At 39.6% G+C, this 10,202-nt stretch overlaps 1 long non-coding RNA gene across 1 annotated transcript in view; it reads left to right on the top strand.

Moving 5' to 3' along the window:
* The window catches only part of LOC102482142 (uncharacterized), a 7,286-nt gene extending 3,373 nt beyond the window's left edge, over positions 1 to 3,913 (top strand). The window contains exons 2-3 of the long non-coding RNA XR_335701.2: positions 1,400 to 1,586; positions 3,793 to 3,913. This is a non-coding gene — a long non-coding RNA (uncharacterized LOC102482142). The remainder of the gene's footprint in view (positions 1 to 1,399; positions 1,587 to 3,792) is intronic.
* Positions 3,914 to 10,202: the final 6,289 nt, after the last annotated feature.

Raw genomic sequence — 10,202 nt, 5'->3', positions numbered from 1 at the left:
CCTCCATATTGTTGGTGTGCAGCTCTATGTCTGGGAAGAGAGCTGTCTCTACCCACGTATGTCCTGTATATTCATCTAAGTTGGAGTTCAACTTTATGAGTTGTAAGTACAGATAATAAAGTGAGGTCACTTCACACTGCTTCTAATGTCTGTCTATACTGCCTACACTGCCTAAAACCCATCACTCACTGGCCATGTATGGTGTTAGAATCAATCCAGTGTGAACAACGCAGGGGTTTCCTCATCATCTCTGTCGCACCTTGTTACACAGAAAGTATCTGATACACTTTCTTCTGTTGTGCCACTTGCTCTTACCTTCCAAGGTCTTGCTAATCTTCATACACAAAGATTTCCTCTGAGGATCTGTGCCCTAGGGATCCTGCTCTCTCCAGAGAGAAAAGGGGGGGAGGAATGTAAAAAAGCACCCCCTAGAAGAATTGTCATGTCACCGTTTCTCCTCTGTCTTTCCTATCACAGGTAGGAATCCATATGTGTGAATGTCATGTTGGAGCCTCAGGATTGTGGATTCAAACTAGGCACTAAATTCTCAAGCATTCAGCCAAATTGTGGTCATGTAATCAGTTGGATGTATTTGGGGTTCGGATTGCCATAGTTTCTTCACTCTGAATTACAGTCCCTCTCCTCCCAGCTGACTAGTCCTCAAAAGCAATCATCTAAGGGTGAGAACATGAAGACCACTGTCTTGCCTGGGCTAGGACTTTCTCTAATGAGGTGACCTGACCATTTATAAATGACCCAAAATCTAGTGTTTCATGAGCACCAAAGACAAGTTGGGTTGACCCTTGGCAAAAGTCATGATGGGATGATTGAACAAATGTTGGGTGTGCATGGGACCCTTGGTAAGCATGAGATCCACAGTGGCCTCTGTAACAGTAGGCCAGGGATGGGACCAGCAGTTAGCATAATGGCCATGTCACTGGACTCCCATGTAATAGACCGTGGTTCGAGTCCCAGACCCGGTGGCTTAAACTCACGCCGGGCACATGTGTATGCGTGCCCAAGATCCAGAGTGGAGAATGGAGGAGAAGGGATTGCAGTGTGTCCATCCCCCGTGGTGGGGGGTGATTTCTCACTTTCTTTCTGTTTCTCTCTGCCTGTCTGGTGAGTGCATGCACCCTATAGCAAAAAAACCTCTCGAAAAAAAAGAAAAAAGTAGGCCAGGGCTCTTGAAATCAGTGAGATGCAGGGTATTGCAAACACACTGATGAACCATTCTCCAGATTTGGGGGTCCAGCATGCATACACTTACTTTTCTTCAGAAATTCACAACATTCCTTTACTTTGCCATATTTTTACCTGTCAGGACAAATGTGCCCACATTCATTTTTCTGCTGGGCTTGAGCCCCTGATGTTAATACCCTGATATTGTCTTTCACAGACAACAACCAGGACAGTGAAGGCCACAAGAAGACTCAGGTCAACTCCAGAGCCCAGATTCAAGGGCCACTAAAAGAGGTTGAAGAGCTGAAGGTGAAACTGAAGCAGCTTCAAGAACATTTCTCTGAGACTGAAAAAAGATCACCCAGTTAAAGGAATATTATTGACTGCAAGAAAGAATTTATCAGGTGAGAGAGGGTCATCTGTTACACAAGGTAGCTTCAGTCTCACAAGAGAACTAGGAATGTTGGCAATATAGACAATGCCTTTGCCTGAAAACCTGTATTTCCTCTGCTGCTCCTCATTCATAGGTGTTCATGAACAGCATGAAGGGCTCCTTTGCAAATGGAATAACTTTTGTTTCCAAAGAAGAAAGAATGAAATCTTCCTATTAATTTCTCTAGTTGAGACACCACAGTGACTCCAGTACTTGTTTTCATTTTTTTTACCCTTACCATTCTAATAGGACAAATGAGCTAAACAGACAAATTTCTAAGAAAGACCAATGAATGACCAAAAGATATATGAAAAAATGTTCACTGTTTTTTATCCTGAGGGAAACGTAAATAAAAAAGACTATGACATAACATTTAAGCTCAGTGTTGCTAATGTTTATACTCAAACAATGTTTTTTTAAGAAACTGGGGCCATCGTCTTTAGGTGGTTTTCTTGCCATTGGTTTAGATTTTGTTTATAGTTTATTTTTTTCCTATGTGATTTTCAGAGAGAAAGAGAGAGGAAGTGAGAAAGACATTAAGAATGTACCATGTATGGAAACTGGCAATGCTGAAGTCCTTCTCTTCCCTTTATTTCTCAGGAGTTTTCAGCAAACACGTATATGCACAAGGAGTGATATTCAAGCTCTTGTGCTAGTGATCTTTGTAGATGGCCATAAGGAATGCAGCCACCTTACCCACCCTGTCCCCAGCTGTCCCTGTTTCTGAAGATGTCATTACTATGGTTCCTCTGCTCTGAGCTCCAGTCCCTTTCCTGCTAATTGGCTTGTCCTCATAAGCAGTCATCGGAGAGTGAGAACATAAAATCCACTGTTATTGCATGTGCTCTAATGTCCCTGGGAGACAAGGTATGATTCTGGCAATTCCAATCTCCCTAAACATACCAGGATGTAGTGTTCTGGGAAGCATCAAGGATATATTGGGCGATAACTGAAAAACTTCATGATTGTTAGACTGAACATGTGGTGTTCAAACTGCTGAGCACAAGAAACCAGAATGGCCTCTGTAAGAGTAGGGCTTGCCATCTTAAATCAGGCTTTTCAAGGGCATTTGAAAGAGAAATGCAACAGGCAGCACAACATCTGGAAGAAGGAGGTGACACTGAGTTTCTTCAAGTATCCAGGATCTTTCTTCCATTTCCTTTAGTTGTGTTTGTTACAACAGATGTGCTTAGGCTCTCCTTCATGGTGGGTTTTGAGACTATGACAAAAATACTTTTTTAAAACTAGTCAACAGAGCACACTGTGAAACTGAATGCTTCTGCAAGACTCAGATGTATGCCAGAACTTATCCTGAAAGTACAGTAAAAGATGTAGAACATGAAAAGGCAGGCCAGAGTAAGCTAACACAACAATTTGAAGAGTTTTGAAGAAGACTTCTCTGTTAAAGGAGATGAGTACAGCCCATCAGAAAGAATTTTCCAGGTAAGAGAGGGTGTGCTGCTAGACAAGGTGGTCTCCTATTCAGATAAGAAAAAGGGATGTTGGCAAGATAGTGAATATATTTGCCCATAAACCCTTTTCCCCTCCACTGTTCCTGATTAGCAGGGTGATAGAAAATAAAAGAAGGGTTTCTCTGGGAAATGTCTTTTTCATTGCAAAGTAAAGAAATACAAATCATCCTATGAATTTCTCAAGAGTAGGAACAAAAGCCAGTCTCATGGTCTTCATATACTCTAGGAATTGCCATGTTCCATGGAGTGGACAGACCCAAGGGAGAAACTTCTACTTCTGCAAGATTCCTTGGTTATTTGTTTGTTTGTTTCTTGGAGGGATTTTGGCTATAGGGAATGCACACTCACCAGAAAGACAGCGAGTGTGTAGTGAAGTACAGGAGATAGCGTAGATTCATGTTTGGCAAAACTCAGGATTACTGAACAAATGGTATGTGAGTATGTGGAAGATGGTGAGAGTGAGAAACTAGAATGTTCTCCCTAGGAACAGGGCCAGCTATCCTAAGTCAGTGGGATGGAAGACATTACAAAGACAGAAATGCAATGTTCCTCAGGGAGGAATGTGAGCTCACTCTCACCTTACCACCAATACAGGGTCTTGTTTCCCTTTGCTTTCAGTCCTGTTTGTTAGGACAGACGTGATTGGGCACATCTTCCTGTTACTTATGCCCCCTGATATATGTACTCCCATGTTCTTTTTCTCAGAGCACTCTCCACCAGTCAACTGCCTGATGAACATTGTGGCATTCTCCAAATCCCAGCTCTAAAACCTGGAAAAGAAGGTGAAATCTCAGAAGGTGGAATGTCAGCAGCTCTCTACAAACCTCCAAGGGACACAGAGAAAGCTCTCACATTTCTACAGTTTATGTGCATCACTCAAGGAAGAACTTGCAGGTAAGAAGAGTGCAGTGATGGGAAAGATGGCCTGTTTTCCATAAGAAGATGCATATTGAATAGACACTGGGCTTGAAGAGCCCACCCTCTGTACTAGTCATCAGCAGATATGTTTTCATCAGTTTTGAAGAAATAGCATTAATTCAGGCCTCCTTCACTCATAAAGACTGAAGACAGAAGGTCCCCACTCTTCCAACTAGATACAGGACCATTTGCGTTAGTGCAGATTAGGAAAGTACTGCACCTGTGATAATGTCATCCCCAGCACAGCCCTGTAGCAGCCTGTCCACATGGAGAACAGTGGAGCAGCAGTGGGAAGGCTGTGCAGGGGGTCTGCTCTGCTTTGAGCTAATGTGGCTAATGGGATGATTTCAGCAGAGATAAAGGTATTTTATCTCTCCTGGTCTTCCCCTTCTCAGAAATTTAAGAGAAAGATATAGGGTTTGGCTTCTCCTTCCAGGATTCTCAGGTACAGTCCATATGCCTTAAAGTCAATTTTAGATCTATGATTCCACCATATCCTCATCAGTAAAATGGAGAAGTTAAGTTGGATTTGTTCCATGGACTCTGCTTATTTTCACATTCTAGTGTTTTCCCATAGCCCACCATACCTCCTTTAAGGACTGGGACAGAAACTGTGCTTCTCTGCCATGGGCCCTGTCCTTCCTGCAGAGGTCTGTTCCAGAATGTGCAAGATCAATTTCAAGCACATCCCTCACTGGGAGGTGTGCAAAGCCATGACTTTGCTCCACACAAGGAGATCAGGAGAAAAGTGCATGATGTCACCAGGTCCTGTTTGGAGAGGAGAAGGGTCCAGGTATCTTGAACCACAAGCTGACCTATCAGCTCAGGGAATGTTTTCTTTTATCTTGTGAATATTCCTTTCTCCTTCAGCCAGCCTGAGGCTCACCTTTCAGCTCAGTCCCTTCACAAGAGCTGAATTTTCCCTGGCTTCTATCACCCCTTAGCCATACTCCAGGCTCAGCAAGTGGTGGCACCTGACAGGACCCTCTTTGCATTCTCCCTCCCTCCCTCAGATACCAAGTGCACTGGAACTAAGGAATCATACTCGAGATTTGAATCAACTGTATCAAAAATAGAAGTTCAATTTGGTGAAAAAATATAAAGCAGTACAACGCAGTAAAGTCCAAACAGAACACAGCAGGGATTCTTCAGAGAGAACTCAATTCCAAAAGTATGAACTATTTTTAACAGCTCTTTATCCAAAGGGATAATTAGATTGGAAAAAAAAACTGTAGTCTTTTAGTCTTCAGGTATGAGAAGTATAAAAGGAGACCAATTCCCACATGCATCATGTTGCCGGACCCAATCCCTGTTTCTGTCAATGCCATTCTTGTGGAGAAGTGAGTGAGGCCAGGAGCATCTGGAAGAAGGTGGCAGGTTAAAACGGATATTTTCTGACTCCAGATGGGGTGTGCCAGGAGCAGGCTTAATAGACAATGCAATGTTCCGGCTGACAATGGTCAGATGGAACTAAATCAGGAAGTAATGATCAGACAACTGCAGAACACAGTTAATGATCAGACAACTGCAGAACACAGTCCACTGAATAAGACAGCTGACCTGTCTTCTTGAAACACGCAATGGCACCACAGATAGGACTGCAACGATGAGAAAACTGTGTTGCTCCACTTCTTCAGTTCTTTGAACCAAAAGTCTTCCTTCACATTTTGCCACTGTTGTTGATGCTGATGGCACTGGTGCATTGGTACAGGACAGTTCAGCTGTCTCATTCTGTGATCTGTATGGTGTGTTGTCTGATAATTCCCTCAGAGTTGAACTTGGCCTAAACATTTAGCCAAAACACTAACTATTGGGTCATTGGAAAAGTAAAGAAGCATTTTTGCAAAGAAAAATAGTTCATGACTTTTCCGATGACCCAACAGTTAGTGCTATCTGCTTGCTAACACAGCCCATCTGCGGGGAGACAATTTCCAGTTTCCCCATCACTGGAGGTTTCTAGTTTCTCCATTAATGGTCATTATCATGACCTTAGGACTTGTGGGCTTAGCTAAAGAGGGGTCCACTAAGTCTCTTTCCTTCATCATTCATAAGCTAGTTGGCGATTCATAATTCGAGTATACAAAAAATCCTGTTCTATCATGCTCTTTTTTTAAACATATTGCCAACCATTAGCCAATCCATGCTGCGTTGATTATTATTTGATTTGTGTTTTCATATTGGAAATTATCTACTTTACTTCTTCCTATGTACTTGTATTGCTGACATTCTCCTACAAATAAGAAATCCCCTCCAAATATATGTTTTACTCTGAAGTTAACTTTAATTTGTGTTACTAAAACTTGCTTTGCCAATCACTCTGGACTGATGCACATTTTTAAATTTGTGTCATAATCTTTAGCCATCTGATGGGTTTGGCTAGGTAAGAATATAAATTAACATAAATATTTTTACTTAACTCATTTACATTCTAAGTTCTTCCACGTGTTAACCATCTCTTTATTTTACATAATACGATCTATGTACTGTAGTTCTCCATTTCATTTGTTTTCTTAATGGAAGTGTGAGATTTATGTCTGGAAATTTTGTCTGGAAAAGCTATGTAGCATATATTAACATTACACTGAAAACCTGTTTTGACACTTTTGGTCCCATTTTAAAGCTATCACTATGTGGTTTTAAAAGATCAAATAGAGATGTCAAGCTTCCTGAGGTGGCAGGACTTAAGAGCCAGACCATGGATCAACCCCTCCTCTTCTCTCATCTGGACTTCAGGTTTGTTTCTTGGAAGTTTGAGACAAACTTGAGCTCCTGTTCACCCCATCCAGACTGCAGTTCAAGAAAATGGCCTTGTCGAATAATAAACTGATTGGAGATGTACAGCAAAACAGCAGAAACCCGTGCCTCATCCCCTCCCCCATTCGCCTTTTTTTTTCTCCCTTGAAAAAAATTTTTAAATAATTTATTTCTTTTTGTATATACATTCAATCACATTGTTTAGCTTACAATGTGAGCATTTCAATATGTGAACATTTCTCAAAATATCTTCAACTGATAACACCACACTTCCCCATCCCATCAATGTTCTACCTCCACTCACCTTTTGACTACAAGTTTGTTTCTTGGGACTTTGAGAATAATTAGTGCTCCTATCCATCCCATCTGGATACCTATTCAAGAGAAGGTACTTACCAGGTGTCAGACTGCCTGTGGCTGAAGAGCCAAATGACTAGGTCCCATGACTCACCTGCACTCCCATTCTCCTTGAACTCTCGGGACTTCTGTGTTTTGGATAGTGAGCTTCATACCACAAGATCTGTTCATTACTGAGTTGATGCTCAGCAGCTCAATTTCAGACACACCTGTTCTTTAGAAACGGAGGGCTTTGGGTCACCCAAGAGCAGTGACAACACTGCAGGGTGCTGATGAGCAACAGAAAAACAGAGCAGAAGACAGATCGCTAATTTCCTAGTCCTGCACGCCTTTGACTTATCAGAGATGCCTTGGAAAATTCAGAAAGAAACATATGGATCACCAGATGACAAGGAACAACCACAAAATCACAAGAAATATGAGCAACCACCAAAATGTCTCTTCCACAAAGGAAGACATCAATTCTGCATCACCCACAGACAACACAATCAAAGTCATGAAAGTGTCAGATAAGAAATTCAGAATATTTTTAAAGACCAAACAAAATAAGATGCAAGAGAAATGAAAAAAAAAAAAAAAAAAAAAGCTCCAGGAGATGAGAAAGTCCTTCAACGACTTGAAAGAAAAAATAGACACCATAAAAAAGAATCAAATGGAATTGTTAGGGATGAAGAATGTGATATAGGAAGTTAAACCCTCCCTAGAAAGCATTAAAACTAGGTTACATCATACAAAAGAACACATCTTGAATGCTGAAGACAAAATCTCTGATATGGAAAAAATTACCAAGACAGCTGAGAAAACAACCAAGGAAAATGAGGAGAATATATGAGAAATACTACATACTATCAAGTGCCCAAATATATGGATAATTGTATCCCAGAAGAGGAAGAAAATTATAGGTGTATTTATAATTTATCCCATGAAATCCTGGAGGAAATCTTTCCAAACAGAGAGACATTCAAATATCCAGATCCAAGACATACATAGGACACCAAGAAGAATCAACCCAAGATCCTCCTCAAGGCACAGCTTAGCCAGAAAGGCCAAAACCACCATCAAAGACAAGACACTAAAATTGGCACAAGGGAAATGTCAAGTTACTTACAAAAATTATGCCATCAGGCTAACATTGAACCTCTCATAGGAAACAATGCAGGCAAGAAAAGCATGGGAAAATAGAGTCAAAGTATAAAATTAAAACCAATTTCAACCAAGAATACTATACCCAGCAAGATTATCCTTCATATGGGAAAAAAAGGATAAAAATATTCTCAGATAAACAAAACTTGAAAGAATTTACCAACTCCAGACCAAGTCTTCAAGAAGTTCTGAAGGGAAAGCTATACCAGGAAAAATAAAAAGTCAGACAGATATAAGAGAACAATAAACCAAAAAAATGGCTCACTTAATGATAGGAACATGTCTGGAAATGCCAATAGCAACATTGAATGCTAATGGATTAAATTTTCCAATCAAGAGACACACATGAGCTGAATGGATAAAAACACAGAAACTCTCTATCTGTTGCCTACAAGAAACACACCTTAGGGACAAAGACATACATAGACTAAAAGTGAAAGGATGGAAAAAGATATTCCATGCAAATGGAAATAAAAAATGGCCTGCAGTGGAAATACTGATTTCAAACAATATAGACTTCAAGACAAAGACAGTTGGAAGAGACAAAAGAGGGCAGTATATAATAGTAAATGGGCAAACTCATCAAGAAAATATAATGCTTATAAATATCTATGCACCCAACTTAGGAGCACCTAAATACATGAAGGAAGGACTGACGGGGCTAAAAGGAGAGATAGGGTGCAATACTATAATTGTTGAGGACCTCAGCACCCCGATATCTCGTTAGAAAGATCTTCTAGACTAAAAATAAGAGAAATACAGTACCTAAATGATATTATAAATCAAATTAAATTGATAGACATCTATAACTTTCAACCCTAAGACTAAAAAAAATATACATTTTTCTCACCCCAGCATGGAGCCTGTTCAAAAACTGTCCATATAACAGAACACATATCAAACCTTTACAAATTCAAAGACATAGAAATTATATCCAGCATCTTCTCTAACCATTATGGAATTAAACTTGATATTAATTTCAAGAAACACCCTCGAAAATACATAAACACATGGAAATGAAACAACCTACTTCTGAATGACTTCTTATTTTTTGGTTTTCATTTTTTTCAGATTATTATCATTATTGTTCCAATTATTTTTTAAACATTTGATCACTATTTATCATTTGGCATATAAAAAGACTTTACACAACATGAAATACTTCTCAGACCAGTCTATATGAGGATACTATACACATCATCATCAACAGGTAATAAACCATATCTGTATCCCACTAATGTCAAGCCTCTCTATTTGTTCTCTTGCTATCCTTCTTCATACTCTTCTCTTCTCCCACCCCATTCCACATTGTCTTATCATCAGTAACTATTTTCAGTGCTTTATGCCCTCCAATATTTTGATCTTGAATGACACCTTAACTATGGAATTAAGTCTGAAATCAAAATATCTATGGAAACAAATGATAATGAGCACACAGGTTTCCATAATCTATGGGAAATGGCAAAAACAGTCATATGAGGGAAATTAATACCAATTAATGTGCAGAATAAAAAGATGGAAACATGGCAAATAGATCACCTAACATCATGTCTCAGAAAATTGAAAAAACACTAAAAAAATGCCAGGAGAAGAAAAAATTACACATGTTAGAGAAGAAATAAATGAAATAGAAAATAAATGAACTATACAGAAAAGAAATGAAAGCAAAAGCTGGTTCTTTGAAAAGATCAAGAAGATCTATATACCGTTAGCTAGAATGATAAAGGACAAAGAAAGAAACCAGATAAATCAAATAGGTGATGAAACAGGGAACATTATAACAGACATAATAGAAATAGAAAATATAAGAGGATATTATGAGTGACTATATGCCAACAAACAAGAGAACATGGAGGAGATGGACAAATTCTTGGATGCACATAATCAGGAGCACATAGAATATCTGAATAGACCCGTAACAATCTATGAGATTGAATCAGTAA

The sequence above is a fragment of the Tupaia chinensis genome, unplaced genomic scaffold (assembly GCF_000334495.1).
Source record: "Tupaia chinensis unplaced genomic scaffold, TupChi_1.0 Scaffold000500_1, whole genome shotgun sequence".
Taxonomy (NCBI): domain Eukaryota; kingdom Metazoa; phylum Chordata; class Mammalia; order Scandentia; family Tupaiidae; genus Tupaia; species Tupaia belangeri.
This window is presented reverse-complemented; position numbering and strand designations above follow the sequence as displayed.